A 23937-nucleotide genomic window follows, 5' to 3' on the forward strand; every position below is an offset into this window, starting at 1 on the left:
AACACACGGGTGACTAATCTAAAATAATAATATTTATGTAGCACTTTTCTCCTATAGGACTCAAGGTGCTTTACAGAAACCATGAATATAATACAAAGGTGAGGCAGCCATTTTGGGTCATCAGTTCCAAAGATTATCCATCCTACCCAAGAAAGATCCAGGTGAGGCAGCCATTTTAGGTGCACTACATAGGATTTCTCTTACGTCCTAGAGGATGCTGGGGTCCACATTAGTACCATGGGGTATAGACGGGTCCCTTGGGAGCCATGGGCACTTTAAGAGTTTAATAGTGTGGGCTGGCTCCTCCCTCTACGCCCCTGCTACCAGACTCAGTTTAGAAAATGTGCCCGGTGGAGCCGGTCACAGCTAGAGGAGCTCCTAGGAGTTATTTTAGTTTTATTATTTTATTAAAGAGTTAGGTACAGGGAGGCTGCTGGCAACAGCCTCCCTGCTTCATGGGATTTAGAGGGGGGAGTAGGATCCAACCCTCTGAGGTTAATGGCCCCTATCTCCGCTGACAGGACACTGAGCTCCTGAGGGTGTCAATCGCAAGCCCCCGAGACGACCGCTCGCTCCCGCAGCACTGCCACCACCCCCTAACAGAGCCAGAAAACGTCGGTGGTGAGTAGGACGCCGGCCCCCCGACAAGAGGGGAGCCGGTGAGAATGGCGGCATCAGGGTGGGAGCGCAGCACTGATGCTGCACTTCGGAGGGCTCAGAGGTACTGTTGTGCGGCACTGTGAGGGGCACCCTGGGCCAGCGCAATACACTTACACTGGTCACAGAAGCTATAAGGGACACTGTACTTCTGCTAGCAACCATTACCTCAGGCCAGTATAATCTCTAGAAGTGCAGGAAGATGTGCCATTTTAGGGGGCGAAGCTTCTCAGAGCTGATCCAGCACTCACCAGCGCCATTTTATCCCTGCAGTTCACACCACAGAGACGCTGACAGGGAGCACTGACCCTCCACATAATTCCAGCTATCCTGTGCGGTACCAGTGGGTTATAGAAGGGATGGAGAGTGTTTAATCATATTAAAAACAAAAGAAATACAGACAGCGCTTGCAGATTTCTTATTATAATAAATGTATTAATTAACTTTTATCTCAATGATAATTCTCCACTAGTACTATTAGTACCAAAGATATAGATTAATAAAAAATCCTTCCCTTGCCTTAACAACAAATTTGCATGTAAAAAACTAAAACCACATTAACATAAATTAATAATTCATGGTACATACAATAAAAAATTCAATGCTCTGCTCCATGTATTGATTTAACTGGCCCTCTTAGTGCAAAAAAGAGATAAAATAGTTTCAGAGTCCCAGCGTTTCACTTAATTGCTACAAAGCTGCAACAGCTGAGTCCGTTATTTGGTTACTTATTTTCACTCAGTTCGCTGCTGTTTCCTTTCTTTAGTGATTTTAATCTTGAGGTAGATGTTGTAGCACTGAATAAATATGATATATAAAGAATAGAACTTGCTTTCAATCACACACAGTACGTATATTATTTAGCAGCTTTTTTCTCACTTTAAAATGACGCTGATCAAGTTAGCAGCTATTTAATCATATAGAGCTCTTGGAGCAGTGAGATTAATGGATATAGTCACGATTTTTATAAGACATGGCCATGTTAGGTTTTAGTTACCACTCCGCCTCAGGTTTCCGTTGGTTTCCGAATTTGGATGTATCTCCGGATAAGGCTCATTTTGGAAGGTTAATAAGCACCAGAGCCGGGAGGACTACAAAAACGGAAACCTGAGGCGGAGTGGTAACTAAAACCTAACATGGCCATGTTTTATAAAAATCGTGACTATAACCATTAATCTCACTGCTCCAAGAGCTCTAGGTAATGCAAGTCAACACGGATACCGACTCGGCGGTGGGGATATACTGGGGGGGGGGGGGGGGGGGGGTGGAGGCATCCCTTGCTAAGGGGGTGCAACTCATGATTGAGGCCATTCGGGATGTTTTACACATTGCTGACAAGGTACCTGAACAGGTTGAGGGGGCTTACTTTACATACAATAAGAAAGCCTCCCTTACTTTCCCTGCGTCTAAGGAAGTAAACGCATTGGGCCAGATGTACTAAGCTTGAAAAGTGATAAATATCACTGTGATAAAGTACCAGCCAATCGGCTCCTAACTGTCATTTCTCTAACGTCCTAAGTGGATGCTGGGGACTCCGTAAGGACCATGGGGAATAGCGGCTCCGCAGGAGACTGGGCACATCTAAAGAAAGCTTTAGGACTATCTGGTGTGCACTGGCTTCTCCCCCTATGACCCTCCTCCAAGCCTCTGTTAGATCTTTGTGCCCGAACGAGAAGGGTGCACACTAGGGGCTCTCCTGAGCTTCTTAGTGAAAGTTTTAGTTTAGGTTTTTTATTTTCAGTGAGACCTGCTGGCAACAGGCTCACTGCATCGAGGGACTAAGGGGAGAAGAAGCGAACTCACCTGCGTGCAGAGTGGATTGGGCTTCTTAGGCTACTGGACATTAGCTCCAGAGGGACGATCACAGGCCCAGCCATGGATGGGTCCCAGAGCCGCGCCGCCGGCCCCCTTACAGAGCCAGAAGACAGAAGAGGTCCGGAAAATCGGCGGCAGAAGACATCCTGTCTTCACCAAGGTAGCGCACAGCACTGCAGCTGTGCGCCATTGCTCCTCAGCACACTTCACACTTCGGTCACTGAGGGTGCAGGGCGCTAGGGGGGGGCGCCCTGAGCAGCAATAAAAACACCTTGGCTGGCGAAAATACATCACATATAGCCCCCAGGGCTATATGGATGAATTTTAACCCCTGCCAGCATCCATAAAAAAGCAGGAGAAAAGTCTGCGAAAAAGGGGCGGAGCCTATCTCCTCAGCACACTGGCGCCATTTTCCCTCACAGCTCCGTTGGAGGGAAGCTCCCCCCTGCAGTCACTACACTACAGAAAGGGTTAAAAAAGAGAGGGGGGCACTAATTAGGCGCAGTATTAACAATACAGCAGCTATAAGGGGAAAAACACTTATATAAGGTTATCCCTGTATATATATAGCGCTTTGGTGTGTGCTGGCAAACTCTCCCTCTGTCTCCCCAAAGGGCTAGTGGGGTCCTGTCCTCTATCAGAGCATTCCCTGTGTGTGTGCTGTATGTCGGTACGTTTGTGTCGACATGTATGAGGAGAAAAATGATGTGGAGACGGAGCAGATTGCCTGTAATAGTGATGTCACCCCCTAGGGGGTCGACACCTGAGTGGATGAACTGTTGGAAGGAATTACGTGACAGTGTCAGCTCTGTATAAAAGACAGTGGTTGACATGAGACAGCCGGCTACTCAGCTTGTGCCTGTCCAGACGTCTCATAGGCCGTCAGGGGCTCTAAAGCGCCCGTTACCTCAGATGGCAGATATAGACGCCGACACGGATACTGACTCCAGTGTCGACGGTGAAGAGACAAATGTGACTTCCAGTAGGGCCACACGTTACATGATTGAGGCAATGAAAAATGTTTTACACATTTCTGATAATACGAGTACCACCAAAAAGGGGTATTATGTTCGGTGAGGAAAAACTACCTGTAGTTTTCCTGAATCTGAGAAATTAAATGAGGTGTGTGATGATGCGTGGGTTTCCCCCGATAACAACTGATAATTTCTAAAATGTTCTTGGCATTATATCCTTTCCCGCCAGAGGTTAGGGTGCGTTGGGAAACACCCCCTAGGGTGGATAAAGCGCTCACACGCTTGTAAGGGCTCTATCCTCTCCTGAGATGGCCGCCCTTAAGGATCCTGCTGATAGAAAGCAGGAGGGTATCCTAAAATGTATTTACACACATACTGGTGTTATACTGCGACCAGCAATCGCCTCAGCCTGGATGTGCAGTGCTGGGTTGGCGTGGTCGGATTCCCTGACTGAAAATATTGATACCCTAGATAGGGACAGTATATTTTTGCCTATAGAGCATTTAAAAGATGCATTTCTATATATGCGTGATGCACAGCGGAATATTTGCCGACTGGCATCAAGTCTAAGTGCGTTGTCCATTTCTACCAGTAGAGGGTTATGGACACGTCAGTGGTCAGGTGATGCGTATTCCAAACGGCATTTGGAAGTATTGCCTTAATAAGGGGAGGAGTTATTTGGGGTCGGTCTTTCAGACCTGGTGGCCACGGCAACAGCTGGGAAATCCACGTTTGTACCCCAGGTCGCCTCTCAACATGAGAAGACGCCGTATTATCAGGCGCAGTCTTTTCGTGGACAAGCGGGCAAAATGTTCCTCATTTCTGCCCCGTGACAGAGGGAGAGGAAAAAGGCTGCAGAAACCCTCTCCCGCCTCTGCCAAGCCCTCAGTATGACGCTGGGGATTTACAAGCAGAATCAGGCACGGTGGGGGGCCCGTCTCAATGAATTTCAGCGCGCAGTGGGCTCACTCGCAAGTAGACCCCTGGATCCTTCAGGTGATATCTCAGGGGTACAAATTAGAATTCGAGACGTCTCCCCCTCGCCGTTTTCCTAAAGTCGGCTTTACCGATGTCTCCTTTTGACAGGGAGACAGTTTTGGAAGCCATTCACAAGCTGTATTCCCAGCAGGTGATAATCAAGGTACCCCTCCTGCAACAGGGAACGGGGTATTATTCCACACTGTTGTGGTACCGAAGCCGGACGGCTCGGTGAGACCGATTCTAAATCTAAAATCTTTGAACACTTACATACAGAGGTTCAAATTCAAGATTGAGTCACTCAGAGCAGTGATTGCGAACCTGGAAGAAGGGGACTACATGATGTCTCGGGACATCAAGGATGCTTACCTTCATGTCAAAATTTACCCTTCTCACCAAGGGTACCTCAGGTTTATGGTACAGAACTGTCACTATCAGTTCAGACGCTGCCGTATGGATGGTCCACGGCACCCCGGGTCTTTACCAAGGTAATGGCCGAAATGATGATATTCCTTCGAAGGAAGGGAATTTTAGTTATCCCTTACTTGGACGATTCCCTGATAAGGGTAAGATCCAGGGAACAGTTGGAGGTCGGTGTAGCACTATCTCAGGTAGTGTTGCGGCAGCACGATTGGATTCTCAATATTCCAAAATCGCAGCTGGTTCCGACGACTTGTCTTCTGTTCCTAGGGATGATCCTGGACACAGTCCAGAAAAAGGTGTTTCTCCCGGAGGGGAAAGCCAGGGAGTTATCCGAGCTAGTCAGGAACCTCCTAAAACCGAGCCAAGTCTCAGTGCATCAATGCACAAGGGTTCTGGGTAAAATGGTGGCTTCCTACGAAGCAATCCCATTCGGCAGATTCCACGCAAGAACTTTCCAGTGGGACCTGCTGGACAAATGGTCCGGGTCGCATCTTCAGATGCATCAGCGGATAACCCTGTCACCAAGGACAAGGGTGTCCCTCCTGTGGTGGTTGCAGAGTGCTCATCTTCTAGAGGGCCGCAGATTCGGCATTCAGGACTGGGTCCTGGTGACCACGGATGCCAGCCTGCGAGGCTGGGGAGCAGTCACACAGGGAAGGAATATCCAGGGCTTATGGTCAAGCCTGGAGACATCACTTCACATAAATATACTGAAGCTAAGGGCCATTTACAATGCTCTAAGCTTAGCAAGACCTCTGCTTCAAGGTCAGCCGGTGTTGATCCAGTCGGACAACATCACGGCAGTCACCCACGTAAACAGACAGGGTGGCACAAGAAGCAGGAGGGCAATGGCAGAAGCTGCAAGGATTCTTCGCTGGGCGGAAAATCATGTGATAGCACTGTCAGCAGTATTCATTCCGGGAGTGGACAACTGGGAAGCAGACTTCCTCAGCACGACCTCCACCCGGGAGAGTGGGGACTTCACCCAGAAGTCTTCCACATGATTATAAACCGTTGGGAAAAACTCGACAGGTATTGCGCCAGGTCAAGGGACCCTCAGGCAATAGCTGTAGACGCTCTGGTAACACCGTGGGTGTACCAGTCAGTGTATGTGTTCCCTCCTCTGCCTCTCATACCCAAGGTACTGAGATTGATAAGATGGAGAGGAGTAAGCACTATATTCGTGGCTCCGGATTGGCCAAGAAGGACTTGGTAACCGGAACTTCAAGAGATGCTCACGGAGGATCCGTGGCCTCTACCTCTAAGAAGGGACCTGCTCCAACAAGGACCCTGTCTGTTCCAAGACTTACCGCGGCTGCGTTTGACGGCATGGCGGTTGAACGCCGGATCCTGAAGGAAAAAAGGCATTCCGGATGAAGTCATCCCTATCCTGATCAAAGCCAGGAAGGATGTAACCGCAAAACATTATCACCGCATTTGGCGAAAATATGTTGCGTGGTGCGAGGCCAGTAAGGCCCGACGGAGGAAATTCAACTGGGTCGATTCCTACATTTCCTGCAAACAGGAGTGTCTATGGGCCTGAAATTGGGGTCCATTAAGGTTCAAATTTCGGCCCTGTCAATTTTCTTCCAAAAAGAACTAGCTTCAGTCCCTGAAGTTCAGACGTTTGTAAAAGGGGTACTGCATATACAGCCTCCTTTTGTGCCTCCAGTGGCACTTTGGGATCTCAATGTAGTTTTTTGGGTTCCAAAAGTCACATTGGTTTGAACCACTTAAATCTGTGGAGTTAAAATATCTCACATGGAAAGTGGTCATGCTGTTGGCCCTGGCCTGGGCCAGGCGCGTGTCAGAATTGGCGGCTTTATCCTGTAAAAGCACTTATCTGATTTTCCATTCGGACAGGGCGGAATTGAGGACTCGTCCTCAGTTTCTCCCTAAGGTGGTTTCAGCGTTTCACCTGAACCAACCTATTGTGGTGCCTGCGGCTACTAGGGACTTGGAGGACTCCAAGTTGCTAGACGTTGTCAGGGTCCTGAAAATATATGTTTCCAGGACGGCTGGAGTCAGAAAATCTGACTCGCTGTTTATCCTGTATGCACCCAACAAGCTGGGTGCTCCTGCTTCTAAGCAGACTATTGCTCGTTGGATTTGTAGTACAATTCAGCTTGCACATTCTGTGGCAGGCCTGCCACAGCCAAAAATCTGTAAATGCCCACTCCACAAGGAAGGTGGGCTCATCTTGGGCGGCTGCCCGAGGGGTCTCGGCTTTACAACTTTGCCGAGCAGCTACTTGGTCAGGAGCAAATACGTTTGTAAAATTCTACAAAATTGATACCCTGGCTGAGGAGGACCTGGAGTTCTCTCAATTGGTGCTGCAGAGTCATCCGCACTCTCCCGCCCGTTTGGGAGCTTTGGTATAATCCCCATGGTCCTTACGGAGTCCCCAGCATCCACTTAGGACGTTAGAGAAAATAAGAATTTACTTACCGATAATTCTATTTCTCGTAGTCCGTAGTGGATGCTGGGCGCCCATCCCAAGTGCGGATTGTCTGCAATACTTGTACATAGTTATTGTTACCAAAAAAATCGGGTTATTGCTGTAGTGAGCCATCTTTTCTAGAGGCTCCTCTGTTATCATGCTGTTAACTGGGTTCAGATCACAAGTTGTACGGTGTGATTGGTGTGGCTGGTATGAGTCTTACCCAGGATTCAAAATCCTTCCTTATTGTGTACGCTCGTCCGGGCACAGTATCCTAACTGAGGCTTGGAGGAGGGTCATAGGGGGAGGAGCCAGTGCACACCAGATAGTCCTAAAGCTTTCTTTAGATGTGCCCAGTCTCCTGCGGAGCCGCTATTCCCCATGGTCCTTACGGAGTCCCCAGCATCCACTACGGACTACGAGAAATAGAATTATCGGTAAGTAAATTCTTATTTTTTCAAACACAGCCTGTGACATGGCAGTTAGGAGCCGATTGGCTGGTACTTTATCACAGTGATATTTATCACTTTTCTCTGACGTCCTAGTGGATGCTGGGTACTCCATAAGGACCATGGGGAATAGACGGGCTCCGCAGGAGACTGGGCACTCTTTAAAGAAAGATTAGGTACTACATCGGGTGTGCACTGGCTCCTCCCTCTGTGCCCCTCCTCCAGACCTCAGTTAGAATCTGTGCCCAGCCAGAGCTGGATGCACTTAGTGGGCTCTCCTGAGTTCACTATAAAGAAAGTATTTGTTAGGTTTTTTATTTTCAGTGAGATCTGCTGGCAACAGACTCACTGCTACGTGGTACTTAGGGTAGAGAAGCAAACCTACCTGCTTGCAGCTAGCTTGTGCTTCTAAGGCTACTGGACACCATTAGCTCCAGAGGGATCGAACACAGGGCCCGACCTCGATCGTCCGTTCCCGGAGCCGCGCCGCCGTCCCCCTTGCAGAGCCAGAAGACGGAAGATTCCGGAGAAAATCGGCGGCTGAAGACTCCGGTCTTCAATAAGGTAGCGCACAGCACTGCAGCTGTGCGCCATTGCTCCCACAGCACACCACACGCTCCGGTCACTGGTGGGTGCAGGGCGCTGGGGGGGGCGCCCTGGGCTGCAATTAGTATACCTTAAGTGGCAAAATGCACATAATACAGTTCTAAACTGTATATGTGCCTAATCCCCCGCCATAATTATTATTAAAAAAGCGGGAGAAGCCCGCCGCTGAAGGGGCGGGGCTATCTTCCTCAGCACAGCCAGCGCCATTTTCTCTTCACAGCTCCGCTGGAAGGACGCTCCCCAGGCTCTCCCCTGCAGTATACACTACAGAAAGGGTAAAAAAGAGAGGGGGGGCACATAAATTTAGGCGCAAATTGTGATATAAGCAGCTATTGGGGGAAAATTCACTTTGTGTATAGTGTAAATCCCTCTGTTATATAGCGCTCTGGTGTGTGCTGGCATACTCTCTCTGTCTCCCCAAAGGACTTTGTGGGGTCCTGTCCTCAGTCAGAGCATTCCCTGTGTGTGTGTGCGGTGTGTCGGTACGGCTGTGTCGACATGTTTGATGAGGACGCTTACGTGGAGGCGGAGCAGGTGCCGATAAGTGTGATGTCGCCCCCTGCGGGGCCAACACCAGAGTGGATGGATATGTGGAAGGTATTAACCGACAGTGTCAACTCCTTGCATAAAAGGTTCGATGACGCAGCTTTGGGACAGCCGGCATCTCAGCCCGCGCCTGCCCAGGCATCTCAGAGGCCATCAGGGGCTCAAAAACGCCCGCTACCTCAGATGGCAGACACAGATGTCGACACGGAGTCTGACTCCAGTGTCGACGAGGATGAGACAAATGTACAATCCACAAGGGCCATCCGATGCATGATTACGGCAATGAAAAATGTGTTGCACATTTCTGACATTAACCTGGTTACCACAAAAAAGGGTATTATGTTTGGGGAGAAAAAGCAGCCAGTGACTTTTCCCCCTTCTGATGAGTTAAATGAATTGTGTGAAGAAGCGTGGGGTTCCCCAGATAAGAAACTAGTGATTTCTAAGCGGTTACTAATGGCGTACCCTTTCCCGCCAACGGATAGGTTACGCTGGGAGACATCCCCTAGGGTGGACAAGGCGCTCACACGCTTATCAAAAAAGGTGGCACTGCCGTCTAGGGATACGGCCGCCTTAAAGGAGCCTGCAGATAGAAAGCAGGAGGCTATCCTGAAGTCTGTGTATACACACTCAAGTACTATACTGAGACCTGCTATTGCTTCAGCATGGATGTGTAATGCTGCAGCAGCATGGTCTGATTCCCTGTCTGATAACATTGATTCCCTTGACAGGGACACTATTTTGCTAACCATAGAGCATATTAAAGATGTAGTCTTATATATGAGGGATGCACAGAGGGACATTTGCCGGCTGGCATCTAGAATTAATGCAATGTCCATTTCTGCCAGGAGAGTATTATGGACTCGGCAGTGGACAGGTGATGCTGATTCTAAAAGGCACATGGAGGTTTTGCCTTATAAGGGTGAGGAATTGTTTGGGGACGGTCTCTCGGACCTCGTATCCACAGCAACAGCTGGGAAGTCGACTTTTTTACCTCAGGTTCCCTCACAGCCTAAGAAAGCACCGTATTATCAAGTACAGTCCTTTCGGCCTCAGAAAGGCAAGCGGGTTAGAGGCGCGTCCTTTCTGCCCAGAGGCAGGGGTAGAGGGAAAAAGCTGCACCAGACAGCCAGTTCCCAGGAACAAAAATCCTCCCCTGCTTCCACTAAGTCCACCGCATGACGCTGGGGCTCCACATGTGGAGCCAGGTGCGGTGGGGGCCCGTCTCCGGAACTTCAGCGACTAGTGGGTTCGCTCACAGGTGGATCTCTGGGTTCTTAAAGTGGTATCTCTGGGATACAAGCTGGAGTTCGAGACGTCTCCCCCTCGCCGTTACCTCAAATCAGCCTTGCCAGCTACTCCCAAAGACAGGGAGGTAGTACTGGCGGCAATTCACAAGCTGTACCTCCAGCAGGTGATAATCAAAGTTCCCCTCCTTCAACAGGGACGGGGTTACTATTCCACAATGTTTGTGGTACCGAAACCAGACGGTTCGGTGAGACCCATTCTAAATTTTAAATCCTTGAACACTTATATAAGGAAGTTCAAGTTCAAAATGGAATCGCTCAGGGCGGTTATTGCAAGCCTGGAAGAGGGGGATTATATGGTATCACTGGACATCAAGGATGCTTACCTACATGTCCCCATTTACCCTCCTCACCAGGAGTACCTCCGATTTGTGGTACAGGACTGCCATTACCAATTCCAGACGTTGCCGTTTGGTCTGTCCACGGCACCGAGGGTATTTACCAAGGTAATGGCCGAAATGATGATACTCCTTCGAAAGAAGGGAGTTATAATTATCCCGTACTTGGACGATCTCCTTCTAAAGGCGAGGTCCATGGAGCAGTTGTTGGTCGGAGTAGCACTATCTCAGGAAGTGCTGCAACAGCACGGCTGGATTCTGAATATCCCAAAGTCGCAGCTGGTTCCTACGACGCGTCTGCTGTTCTTGGGTATAATTCTGGACACAGAACAGAAGAAGGTGTTTCTCCCGGAGGAGAAGGCCAAGGAGTTGTCATCTCTGGTGAGAGACCTCCTGAAACCAAAACATTTGTCGGTGCATCACTGCACGCGAGTCCTGGGAAAGATGGTAGCTTCTTACGAATCAATTCCCTTCGGCAGGTTCCATGCAAGGATCTTTCAGTGGGATCTGTTAGACAAGTGGTCCGGATCGCATCTTCAGATGCATCGGCTGATCACCCTGTCCCCGAGGGCCAGGGTGTCTCTGCTGTGGTGGCTGCAGAGTGCTCATCTTCTCGAGGGCCGCAGATTCGGCATACAGGACTGGGTCCTGGTGACCACGGATGCAAGCCTACGAGGTTGGGGGGCAGTCACTCAGGGTAGAAACTTCCAAGGACAATGGTCGAGTCAGGAGACTTCCCTACACTTAAATATTCTGGAACTAAGGGCCATTTACAATGCCCTGAGTCACACAGAACCCCTGCTTCGAAACCAGCCGGTGCTGATTCAGTCAGACAACATCACGGCGGTCGCCCATGTAAACCGACAGGGCGGCACAAGAAGCAGGAGGGCAATGGCAGAAGCCACAAGGATTCTCCGATGGGCGGAGAATCACGTGATAGCACTGTCAGCAGTGTTCATTCCGGGAGTGGACAACTGGGAAGCAGACTTCCTCAGCAGGCACGACCTCCACCCGGGAGAGTGGGGACTTCATCCAGAAGTCTTCCAGCTGATTGTAAATCGTTGGGAAAGGCCACAGGTGGACATGATGGCGTCCCGCCTCAACAAAAAGCTAAAAAGATATTGCGCCAGGTCAAGGGACCCTCAGGCGATAGCTGTGGACGCTCTAGTGACACCGTGGGTGTACCAGTCGGTTTATGTGTTCCCTCCTCTTACTCTCATACCAAAGGTACTGAGGATAATAAGAAAGAGAGGAGTAAGAACTATACTCATCGTTCCGGATTGGCCAAGAAGAACTTGGTACCCGGAACTACAAGAAATGATCTCAGAGGACCCTTGGCCTCTGCCGCTCCGACAGGACCTGCTACAGCAGGGGCCCTGTCTGTTCCAAGACTTACCGCGGCTGCGTTTGACGGCATGGCGGTTGAACGCCGGATCCTGATGGAAAAGGGCATTCCGGTTGAAGTCATTCCTACGCTGATAAAAGCTAGGAAGGATGTGACAGCAAAACATTATCACCGCATATGGCGAAAATATGTTGCTTGGTGTGAGGCTATGAAGGCCCCAACAGAGGAATTTCAGCTGGGTCGATTTCTGCACTTCCTACAGTCAGGAGTGACTATGGGCCTAAAATTGGGATCCATAAAAGTCCAGATTTCGGCCCTGTCTATTTTCTTTCAAAAAGAACTGGCTTCACTGCCTGAAGTTCAGACGTTTGTTAAGGGAGTGCTGCATATTCAGCCCCCTTTTGTGCCTCCGGTGGCACCTTGGGATCTCAACGTTGTGTTGGATTTCCTAAAATCACATTGGTTTGAGCCACTTCAGACCGTGGAGTTGAAATATCTCACGTGGAAAGTGGTCATGCTTTTGGCCTTGGCATCGGCTAGGCGTGTGTCAGAATTGGCGGCTTTGTCATGTAAAAGCCCCTATCTGATCTTCCATATGGACAGGGCAGAATTGAGGACTCGTCCCCAATTTCTCCCTAAGGTGGTATCAGCGTTTCATTTGAACCAACCTATTGTGGTGCCTGTTCAAATGAAACGCTGGAGGCTTCCAAGTTGCTGGACGTAGTCCGGGCCCTGAAAATCTATGTTTCCAGGACGGCTAGAGTCAGAAAAACTTACTCGCTGTTTATCCTGCATGCACCCAACAAACTGGGTGCTCCTGCTTCTAAGCAGACTATTGCTCGCTGGATCTGTAGCATGATTCAACTTGCACATTCTGCGGATGGACTGCCGCATCCTAAATCAGTAAAAGCCCATTCCACGAGGAAGGTGGGCTCTTCTTGGGTGGCTACTCGAGGGGTCTCGGCTTTACAACTTTGCCGAGCTGCTACCTGGTCGGGATCAAACACTTTTGCAAAATTCTACAAGTTTGATACCCTGGCTGAGGAGGACCTTGAGTTTGCTCATTCGGTGCTGCAGAGTCATCCGCACTCTCCCGCCCATTTGGGAGCTTTGGTATAATCCCCATGGTCCTTACGGAGTACCCAGCATCCACTAGGACGTCAGAGAAAATAAGAATTTACTCACCGGTAATTCTGTTTCTCGTAGTCCATAGTGGATGCTGGGAGCCCGTCCCAAGTACGGACTTCTGCAATACTTGTATATAGTTATTGCTTAACTATAGGGTTATTGTTCTGAGCCATCTGTTTAATGAGGCTCAGCTGTGGTTCATACTGTTAACTGGGTATAGTTATCACAAGTTGTACGGTGTGATTGGTGTGGCTGGTATGAGTCTTACCCTGGATTCCAAATCCTTTCCTAGTAATGTCAGCTCTTCCGGGCACAGTTTCCCTAACTGAGGTCTGGAGGAGGGGCATAGAGGGAGGAGCCAGTGCACACCAGATGTAGTACCTAATCTTTCTTTAAAGAGTGCCCAGTCTCCTGCGGAGCCCGTCTATTCCCCATGGTCCTTACGGAGTACCCAGCATCCACTACGGACTACGAGAAATAGAATTACCGGTGAGTAAATTCTTATTTTCAGACTTAGTACATCTTCCCCATTATTTAAAAAATCCTGGGAAAACCCGGAGAAAAAATTCCAGATCCCAAAGAGAGTTCTTGTTGCTTTTCCTTTCCCTGCAGAGGATAGGAATAAGTGGGAAAACCCCTCTATAGGAGACGTTTCTGTTTCTAGATTGCCTAAGAAGGTGGTTTTACTTACACCTGGGTCTACCGCTTTAAAAGAGCCGGCAGACCGCAAGATTGAGACTACGCTCAAATCCATATACACTGCTTCAGACATGTCGCTAAGGCACACTATTGCTTGTGCATGGATTTCTAAAGCCATAGTAAAGTGGTCAGGCACATTACTAGAGGATTTAGATACTATGGATAGAAGTGACATTGAAATGTTCTTATGTCACATAAAGGATTCTGCAGGTTTCATGGTGGAGGCCATGAAGGACCTTGGTCATCTGAATGCACGGACATCTTCCATGGCTGTCTCGGCAGGCAGGGGACTCTGGCTGCGCCAATGGTCTACGGATGCGTAATCCAAGAAGAGTGTGGAGAACCTACCCTTCACAGGTCAGGATCTGTTTGGGGAAGCTTTGGATGCGTGGATTTCCGCGGGTAAGTCAGCCTTTCTTCCCTCAGCCGCTCCGCCGACGAGGAAATCTTATCCTATGTCTACAATGCAGTCCTTTCGAACCGCAAAGGTTAGAAAGTCCAAGCCCCCTTCCAGTTTCTTCAGAGGTGGTCGGGGAAAATCCAGGGAACCTGCACCAACAGGTTAGCAGGAACAGAAGCCTGGTTCTGTTTCCTCAAAATCCTCAGCATGAGGATGGACCTCTCAGCCTGGAGATCGGGCAGGTGGGAGCACGTCTAAGAAATTCCAGTCAGGTCTGGGCGTCATCAGGACTTGACCCCTGGGTACAAGATATTGTGTCCCAAGGGTACAGACTGGAGTTTCAAGAACTTCCACCTCACAGTTGTTTCAAATCAGGCTTACCAGCTTTGCTGACAGAAAGAGCTATCCTACAGGAATCCATTCAAAAATTGGAAATGGCAAATGTAATTGTTCCTGTTCAACCCCATCTGGAAAACAAGGGTTACTACTCAAACCTCTTTGTGGTACCGAAACCGGACGGTTCAGTCAGACCATTATTGAACCTGAAATCTTTAAACCCCTATTTGAGGGAGTTCAAGATGGAGTCTCTGAAAGCGGTGATCTCAGGTCTGAAGGAGGGGGAATTTTTGGTATCTCTGGATATGAAGGATGCATACCTCCACATTCCGATTTGGCCGTCTCACCAGGCTTATCTCAGATTTGCACTGTTGGACTGTCACTATCAGTTCCAGGCACTGCCATTTGGCCTATCCACGGCACCGAGATGATGCTAATCCTGCGCAAGCAGGAAGTGAACATAATTCCATATCTGGACGATCTGCTGATAAAAGCATCTTCCAGGGAGAAGTTGTTGCAGAACATTGCTCTCACAACTCGACTACTCCAGGATCATGGATGGATCCTGAATCTTCCAAAGTCGCATTTGGAGCCGACAAGGAGATTGTCTTTCCTAGGGATGGTCCTCGACACGGACGTGCAGAGGGTGTTTCTACCGGTGGAAAAAGCGTTGGTGATACAATCAATGATCCGGGGATGTCTTGAAGCCTGCCCGGGTATCGTTTCATCAGTGCATTCGCCTTCTGGGGAAGATGGTTGCTTCCTACGAGGCTCTACAGTACGGAAGATTTCATGTACGGTCCTTCCAACTGGATCTCCTAGACAAGTGGTCAGGATCTCACCTACACATGCACCAGAGGATACGTCTGTCGCAGAAAGCCAGAATTTCACTCCTTTGGTGGCTACAAATGCCTCACCTTCTCGAGGGCCACAGGTTCTGGATTCAGAACTAGATCCTTCTAACCACGGATGCAAGTCTCAGATGTTGCGGCGCGGTCACCCAAGGGGAAAACTTCCAAGGAAGGTGGTCAAGTCTGGAATCCATCCTTCCGACAAACATTCTGGAACTAAGAACCGTGTACAATGGAGTTCGACAGGCGGCACATCTTCTACAAGATCAGGCCATTCAGGTGCAGTCGGACAATGTAACGACGGTGGCCTACATAAACCGACAAGGCGTAACGAAGAGCAGAGCTGCAATGTCAGAGGTGACAAAAATCCTCCTCTGGGCAGAAAGGCACGCGCTGGTGCTGTCGGTGATCTTCATTCCGGGTGCAGACAACTGGGAAGCGGACTTCCTCAGCAAACACGATCTCCATCCAGGAGAGTGGGGCCTCCACCCCGTGGTGTTCGCAGAGGTGACAAGTCTTTGGGGCGTACCTCAAATCGACATGATGGCCTCCCGCCTCAACAAGAAGCTTCGCAGATACTGTTCCAGGTCAAGAGACCCACAGGCAGTGGCGGTGGACGCTAACAAACGTATATGTATGTAGCCCTGCGCTACCAAATAGGAGCTGCTGGTTTATAACACTTGGGATCTTCCCTTAACAATCCCTAAAAACAACAGATATGCAAACAATGGATGGTTACAAACTAGCGCTAGTTTAAAATAGTAAAATCTTAAAACGACTTGAGACTTCTAAGCTTTGTCCAAGGATTCTTTCAGATTTTCTCTTTTCATTAGAAAGACACTCACTTTATAATTCTGTCTCGTTTTCACATAAAGGTATCTTTCTGTCACCAAACATCAGGGGTATGTTCATTTGAAATAGACTTAGCTATTGGAATAACACTTACATTAGTGTCCTGTCTCGCGTGCACAAAAAGGTATCTTTCATCCCTCACAGTGTGGGCGACAGGAATCAGGCAAACCAATGCTTTCTTTTTCAAAAACACACAGATTTTTTATTTGTCCAATACAGAAAAGTAGATGGTCAGGTGAGGTGAATGGCAGTAACTTCAACGCGTTTCGGGGATTCCCTCCCCTTCCTCAAGAAGTGAAATGTATGATCCGGTTACCCCGGTTAAATTTAAACATCACAAGGTCACATGGTACATTTTGACCAATCATAAGCAGCAAAAAGATACACAGGTGTATGTATTTAACAATTAGACATAAAGACGTGCACATACATACTACAGCATTTTTATAATCAAATTTAAAAACGTTCAAAACACAGAGATTAAAACATTAATAATCATTCAGATGTCAGATCCTTAATTGAATGTAAATTAACCTGCACAACATTCAGAAAAATTGCACGTTCAGAGAGCGAGTAGCCCAATGTCTAAACATTATTTAGTTTTGTGCGCCCGTACAGAGCGCTTGCCGCACAGGAATGCTGTCACATTCTGTGCAGCGTAGAGAGCCCCGCTTTGTAATAGACGGGGATGAAACTTATGCCGATGGACACACTGGTGTCCGGCAATGAGATAATGTAATACTGTGTGCAACCTCAGAGTATAAGGGGCCTATTAGCACATAGGATATTCGGTCTCCGAACAGGGCAGACAATTATTCATATACATATACAAAGAAGCATTGAGTCTGTAACATTATGGACTCCCGGAGATCGCTGGACACAGCCGACTTCTTGTTATTGTCTTTAGAGGAGTTCAGATCTTTGGATAGTTCTTATCTCAATATGTCGGTGGACGCACTGGTGACTCCGTGGTTCTTCCAGTCGGTGTATGTGTTCCCTCCACTTCCACTCATCCCAAGGATTCTCAAACTTCTAAAAAGAACAAGAGTTCAGGTGATCCTCATTGCTCCGGACTGGCCAAGAAGATCTTGGTACACGGATCTTCTGGAATTACTGCCTCTTACTCTTCGAGAGGGCCTTCTGCAACAGGGGCTGTTTGCTTATCAAGACTTACCACGGCTATGTTTGACGGCATGGAGGTTGAAAGCCAGATCTTAGCTCGGAAAGGCATTCCGAACAAGGTTATTCCTACCCTGATCCAAGGTAGGAAAGGAGTAACGGCTAAACATTACCATCGCATTTGGAAAAAGTATGTGTCTTGGTGTGAATCCAAGAAGTTTCCTACGGTGGAGTTTCAACTTGAGCGGTTTCTCCTCTTCCTGCAAGCAGGTGTGGATGTGGGCCTACGTTTGGGCTCCATAAAGGTCCAGATTTCGGCCTTTTCCATTTTCTTCCAGAAACAATTGCCTTCCCTCCCTGAGGTTCAGACGTTTTTGAAAGGGGTCCTGCACATCCAGCCTCCCTTTGTGCCTCCTACGGCACCTTTGGATCTTAACGTGGTGTTGCAGTTCCTGCAATCAAATTGGTTCGAGCCTTTACAGGAGGGTGAGGTCAAGTTTCTCACTTGGAAGGCGGTCACGCTGTTGGCATTAGCATCTGCTAGACGTGTGTCTGAATTGGGGGCTTTATCCTGCAAAAGCCCCTACTTAATTTTCCATGAAGATAGAGCTGAGCTCAGGACGCGTCAGCAGTTTCTTTTCATATCAACCAACCTATCGTGGTGCCAGTGGCTACTGACTCCTCAATTACCTCAAAGTCCTTGGATGTTGTGAAGGCTTTGAAGATTTATGTGAAGAGAACTTCTCGTCACAGAAAGTCGGAATCTCTCTTTGTCCTTTATGATCCAGACAAGATTGGGTGTCCTACTTCTAAGCAGACAATTTCTCGCTGGATCAGGTTCACTATCCAGCATTCTTATTCTGCGGCAGCATTGCCGTGTCCAAAATCTGTTAAGGCCCACTCTACTCGTTAGGTGGGTTCTTCCTGGGCAGCTGCCCGGGGTGTCTCGCCTTTACAGCTTTGCCGAGCGGCTACTTGGTCTGGGTCGAACACGTTCGCTAAGTTTTATAAGTTCGATTTTTGGCCTCTGAGGACCTAAAGTTTGGTCTATCGGTTCTGCAGGAGCCTCCGCACTCTCTCTCCCATTCTGGGAGCTTTGGTACATCCCCATGGTACTAATGTGGACCACAGCATCCTCTACGACAGAGAAAATAGGATTTTAATTACCTACTGGTAAATCCTTTTCTCGTAGTCCGTAGAGGATGCTAGGCGCCCGCCTAGCGCTCAGTTCTCCTGCAGTTGTTACTTTGTTCGGTACTACCTTGTTACTTGGTTAAGTACTGCATTGTTACTTGGTTAAGTACTGTTGTTCAGCTGTTGCTGAATTGTTCAAGCAAGTTAGCTTGGTTTGCCTTGTTCTGTGTGAGCTGGTGTGAATCTCACCACTATCTGTGTATTTCCTTCTCTCGAAGTATGTCGTCTCCTCGGGCACAGTTTCTAGACTGAGTCTGGTAGGAGGGGCATAGAGGGAGGAGCCAGCCCACACTATTAAACTCTTAAAGTGCCAGTGGCTCCCAAGGGACCCGTTTATACACCATGGTACTAATGTGACCCCAGCATCCTCTACGGACTACGAGAAAAGGATTTACTGGTAGGTAATTAAAATCCTATTTACACTGGGCAGAATAGGCAGTGTCTGGAAGAGATGACACACATAGGGACACAAAGTGTCTGTTTGTGTGAAGCCACGGAAGCCTGATTTACTTCCTTATGCTAATGTGACTTTCCGTAGGTTTAAAAGATTTATACTATATCAAGCAGGAAGCTGCTTAGTCCACTGTTTTTCCATCCACAGATGCAACTGTCATCATTAGTATTGGGCTTTGTACCTGCCCTGTGCCAGGTGCAAGAGATCCATCTGATATAGGCTTCCCCTCTCCATATGCACAACTCAGAATAGGACGGAACTCAAGCTACACTCCCATAAGACAACAGTTCCATGCAATTGCACTGTCGCTGCCCAGTCCCCGGGCCGAAACGTCCATCTTACACGAAAACAGATTTGGTCAGTAGTTGTCTGACTGAATCATATGGAGAGTCGCAAAAATGTAAAAAATTCCCTTCTGTGCATGCGCTGTACAGTACGTCGAATCAGCCCCATAACAGGGAAGATAAAAATAGTAGACAAGAGAAACAATCCTTGTAAAGTCATCAGAACCAATCATTCAAATCTGAACGATTGTCTTAAATTGACATTTTTAAATGAGCTGTGGCCAGAAAGGTTGGCAGATGTTTGGTAATGCATACACACTGTGCACAGTATCATCTCATTGTTTTTGACAGATGTGCATTTGGAACTATGATCAGCCTTGGGTGCTGCATACACACTTGATTAGCTCCAGATTATTGCATAGTGTGTACTTAGCTTTACTAGATTAAAATCCAAAAATGTCTCTCGTACAGGGATGTTTTCATGAGTGTAAACTTTCAGCAGCAATTTTTTAAGGTGTGTCTTATCACCTTACTGTAGGGGTACTTTTGATCTGATCGCTGCTGTGCGTTTTCGCACAGTGGGCGACCACATCCGAAATGCATATGCACTGCGACGGCATGTCACACGGCAGCAACGGACATTGGCGCCCTGCGACAGCTATGGTGCGAAGAATCCATTTGCACGGGCGTTCGCAAGGAAACTGACAGGAAGAGGCCGTTTGTGGGTGGCAACTGTCCGTTTACAGGGAGTGTCCGGAAAAACACAGGCGGGATCAAGCGTTTTCAGAGGGGGTGTCTGACGTCAGCTCCAGTTCTGAACAGCCTGCTCTCATCGCACTGGAAGAGTAAGTCCTGGGCTGCGCAGAGACTGCACAAAATCAGTTTGTGCAGCTCTGCTACATATGTGTTCGCACACTTGCACAGCGAATAAACACTCCGCCGACTATCTGATCGCAGGGCTGCAAAAATCGCTTGCTAGCGATCAGATCTGAATTAGGCCCAGTATTCTTACTTGTAGCCCTGCTCACCTATAATTACCTTACGTTTGACGTGGACAGGAGGAGAACATGAATGGAGTTTACAGTCAGATAACCAGATTGGTCAGAGTAGCAGAAGATGAAGGAGGCGATACTGTGGGAGGCAATGATCTGACTCTTGTGTGCTTATGTTAGTAAGGACCAGGCTGCATGTGACCAGTGCTGTGTCATGGACAGGTGTAAGTTTTAGCTTGTAACAATAAACTATATACTGTACAGTACAGTATTTGCATACCTTTTGTTTGAAGCCATTATCCTGCGTATGAGGATTTTTGCCTTTGTTCTGCTACAGGTTGTCTTACTAAAGTGATGCCACTTCAGTTCTGGGTATATCAGTGGCAGGTGTGCATGGTATTAAAGGGGTGTTTCAGCGATTGTGTTGAAAGAGGCCCAGCACTTCTGCTGTGATCCAGATCCGGAATCATAAATGTTCTGAGGCGTTTGATATTTAATAAAAAAAATAGACGCGTGCATATGTGGGAACATGAGTCGCTATATAACTTTTCTCTGACGTCCTAGTGGATGCTGGGTACTCCGTAAGGACCATGGGGAATAGACAGGCTCCGCAGGAGACTGGGCACTCTTTAAAGAAAGATTAGGTACTACATCTGGTGTGCACTGGCTCCTCCCTCTATGCCCCTCCTCCAGACCTCAGTTAGAATCTGTGCCCGGCCAGAGCTGGATGCACTTAGTGGGCTCTCCTGAGTCCACTATAAAGAAAGTATTTGTTAGGTTTTTTATTTTCAGTGAGATCTGCTGGCAACAGACTCACTGCTACGTGGGACTTAGGGGAGAGAAGCAAACCTACCTGCTTGCAGCTAGCTTGTGCTTCTAAGGCTACTGGACACCATTAGCTCCAGAGGGATCGAACACAAGGCCCGACCTCGATCGTCCGTTCCCGGAGCCGCGCCGCCGTCCCCCTTGCAGAGCCAGAAGACGGAAGATACCGGAGAAAATCGGCGGCTGAAGACTCCGGTCTTCAATAAGGTAGCGCACAGCACTGCAGCTGTGCGCCATTGCTCCCACAGCACACCACACGCTCCGGTCACTGGTGGGTGCAGGGCGCTGGGGGGGGGGGGGGGGCGCCCTGGGCTGCAATTAGTATACCTTAATGGCAAACTGCACATATTACAGTTCTATACTGTATATGTGCCTAATCCCCCGCCATAATTTTCATTAAAATAGCGGGAGAAGCCCGCCACTGAAGGGGCGGGGCTATCTTCCTCAGCACAGCCAGCGCCATTTTCTCTTCACAGCTCCGCTGGAAGGACGCTCCCCAGGCTCTCCCCTGCAGTATACACTACAGAAAGGGTAAAAAAGAGAGGGGGGGGGGGGCACATAAATTTAGGCGCAAATTGTGATATAAGCAGCTATTGGGGGAAAATTCACTTGTGTATAGTGTATATCCCTCTGTTATATAGCGCTCTGGTGTGTGCTGGCATACTCTCTCTCTGTCTCCCCAAAGGACTTTGTGGGGTCCTGTCCTCAGTCAGAGCATTCCCTGTGTGTGTGTGTGCGGTGTGTCAGTACGGCTGTGTCGACATGTTTGATGAGGACGCTTACATGGAGGCGGAGCAGGTGCCGATAAGTGTGATGTCGCCCCCTGCGGGGCCGACACCTGAGTGGATGGATATGTGGAAGGTATTAACCGACAGTGTCAACTCCTTGCATAAAAGGTTCGATGACGCAGCTTTGGGACAGCCGGCATCTCAGCCCGCGCCTGCCCAGGCATCTCAGAGGCCATCAGGGGCTCAAAAACGCCCGCTACCTCAGATGGCAGACACAGATGTCGACACGGAGTCTGACTCCAGTGTCGATGAGGATGAGACAAATGTACAATCCACTAGGGCCATCCGATGCATGATTACGGCAATGAAAAATGTGTTGCACATTTCTGACATTAACCCGGTTACCACAAAAAAGGGTATTATGTTTGGGGAGAAAAAGCAGCCAGTGACTTTTCCCCCATCTGATGAGTTAAATGAATTGTGTGAAGAAGCGTGGGGTTCCCCAGATAAGAAACTAGTAATTTCTAAGCGGTTACTAATGGCGTACCCTTTCCCGCCAACGGATAGGTTACGCTGGGAGACATCCCCTAAGGTGGACAAGGCGCTCACACGCTTATCAAAAAAGGTGGCACTGCCTTCTCAGGATACGGCCGCCTTAAAGGAGCCTGCAGATAGAAAGCAGGAGGCTATCCTGAAGTCTGTGTATACACACTCAGGTACTATACTGAGACCTGCTATTGCTTCAGCATGGATGTGTAGTGCTGCAGCAGCGTGGTCGGATTCCCTGTCTGATAACATTGATTCCCTTGACAGGGACACTATTTTGCTAACCATAGAGCATATTAAAGACGTAGTCTTATATATGAGGGATGCACAGAGGGACATTTGCCGGCTGGCATCTAGAATTAATGTAATGTCCATTTCTGCCAGGAGAGTATTATGGACTCGGCAGTGGACAGGTGATGCTGATTCTAAAAGGCACATGGAAGTTTTGCCTTATAAAGGTGAGGAATTGTTTGGGGACGGTCTCTCGGACCTCGTATCCACAGCAACAGCTGGGAAGTCGACTTTTTTACCTCAGGTTCCCTCACAGCCTAAGAAAGCACCGTATTATCAAGTACAGTCCTTTCGGCCTCGGAAAGGCAAGCGGGTCAGAGGCGCGTCCTTTCTGCCCAGAGGCAAGGGTAGAGGGAAAAAGCTGCACCAGACAGCCAGTTCCCAGGAACAAAAATCCTCCCCTGCTTCCACTAAGTCCACCGCATGACGCTGGGGCTCCACATGTGGAGCCAGGTGCGGTGGGGGCCCGTCTCCGGAACTTCAGCGACCAGTGGGTTCGCTCACAGGTGGATCTCTGGGTTCTACAAGTGGTATCTCAGGGATAGTCTCCCCCTCGCCGTTACCTCAAATCAGCCTTGCCAGCTACTCCCCAGGACAGGGAGGTAGTACTGGCGGCAATTCACAAGCTGTACCTCCAGCAGGTGATAATCAAAGTTCCCCTCCTTCAACAGGGACGGGGTTACTATTCCACAATGCTTGTGGTACCGAAACCAGACGGTTCGGTGAGACCCATTCTAAATTTGAAATCCTTGAACACTTATTTAAGGAAGTTCAAGTTCAAAATGGAATCGCTCAGGGCGGTTATTGCAAGCCTGGAAGAGGGGGATTATATGGTATCACTGGACATCAAGGATGCTTACCTACATGTCCCCATTTACCCACCTCACCAGGAGTACCTCAGGTTTGTGGTACAGGACTGCCATTACCAATTCCAGACGTTGCCGTTTGGTCTGTCCACGGCACCGAGGGTATTTAACAAGGTAATGGCCGAAATGATGATACTCCTTCGAAAGAAGGGAGTTATAATTATCCCGTACTTGGACGATCTCCTTATAAAGGCGAGGTCCAAGGAGCAGTTGTTGGTCGGAGTAGCACTATCTCAGGAAGTGCTACAACAGCACGGCTGGATTCTGAATATCCCAAAGTCGCAGCTGGTTCCTACGACGCGTCTGCTGTTCTTGGGCATGATTCTGGACACAGAACAGAAGAAGGTGTTTCTCCCGGAGGAGAAGGCCAAGGAGTTGTCATCTTTGGTCAGAGACCTCCTGAAACCAAAACAGGTGTCGGTGCATCACTGCACGCAAGTCCTGGGAAAGATGGTAGCTTCTTACGAAGCGATTCCCTTCGGCAGGTTCCATGC

General features: G+C 48.7%; 1 protein-coding gene across 4 annotated transcripts in view; it reads left to right on the plus strand.

Moving 5' to 3' along the window:
• The window catches only part of AP1G2 (adaptor related protein complex 1 subunit gamma 2), a 154970-nt gene that overhangs the window by 2125 nt on the left and 128908 nt on the right, over positions 1 to 23937 (plus strand). For all 4 annotated transcript variants that reach the window (XM_063913592.1, XM_063913591.1, XM_063913590.1 and 1 more), the window contains exon 2: positions 58 to 161. The gene's annotated coding sequence lies outside the window, so the exon portion shown is untranslated. The remainder of the gene's footprint in view (positions 1 to 57; positions 162 to 23937) is intronic.

This window comes from Pseudophryne corroboree, chromosome 1, assembly GCF_028390025.1.
Source record: "Pseudophryne corroboree isolate aPseCor3 chromosome 1, aPseCor3.hap2, whole genome shotgun sequence".
Classification (NCBI taxonomy): domain Eukaryota; kingdom Metazoa; phylum Chordata; class Amphibia; order Anura; family Myobatrachidae; genus Pseudophryne; species Pseudophryne corroboree.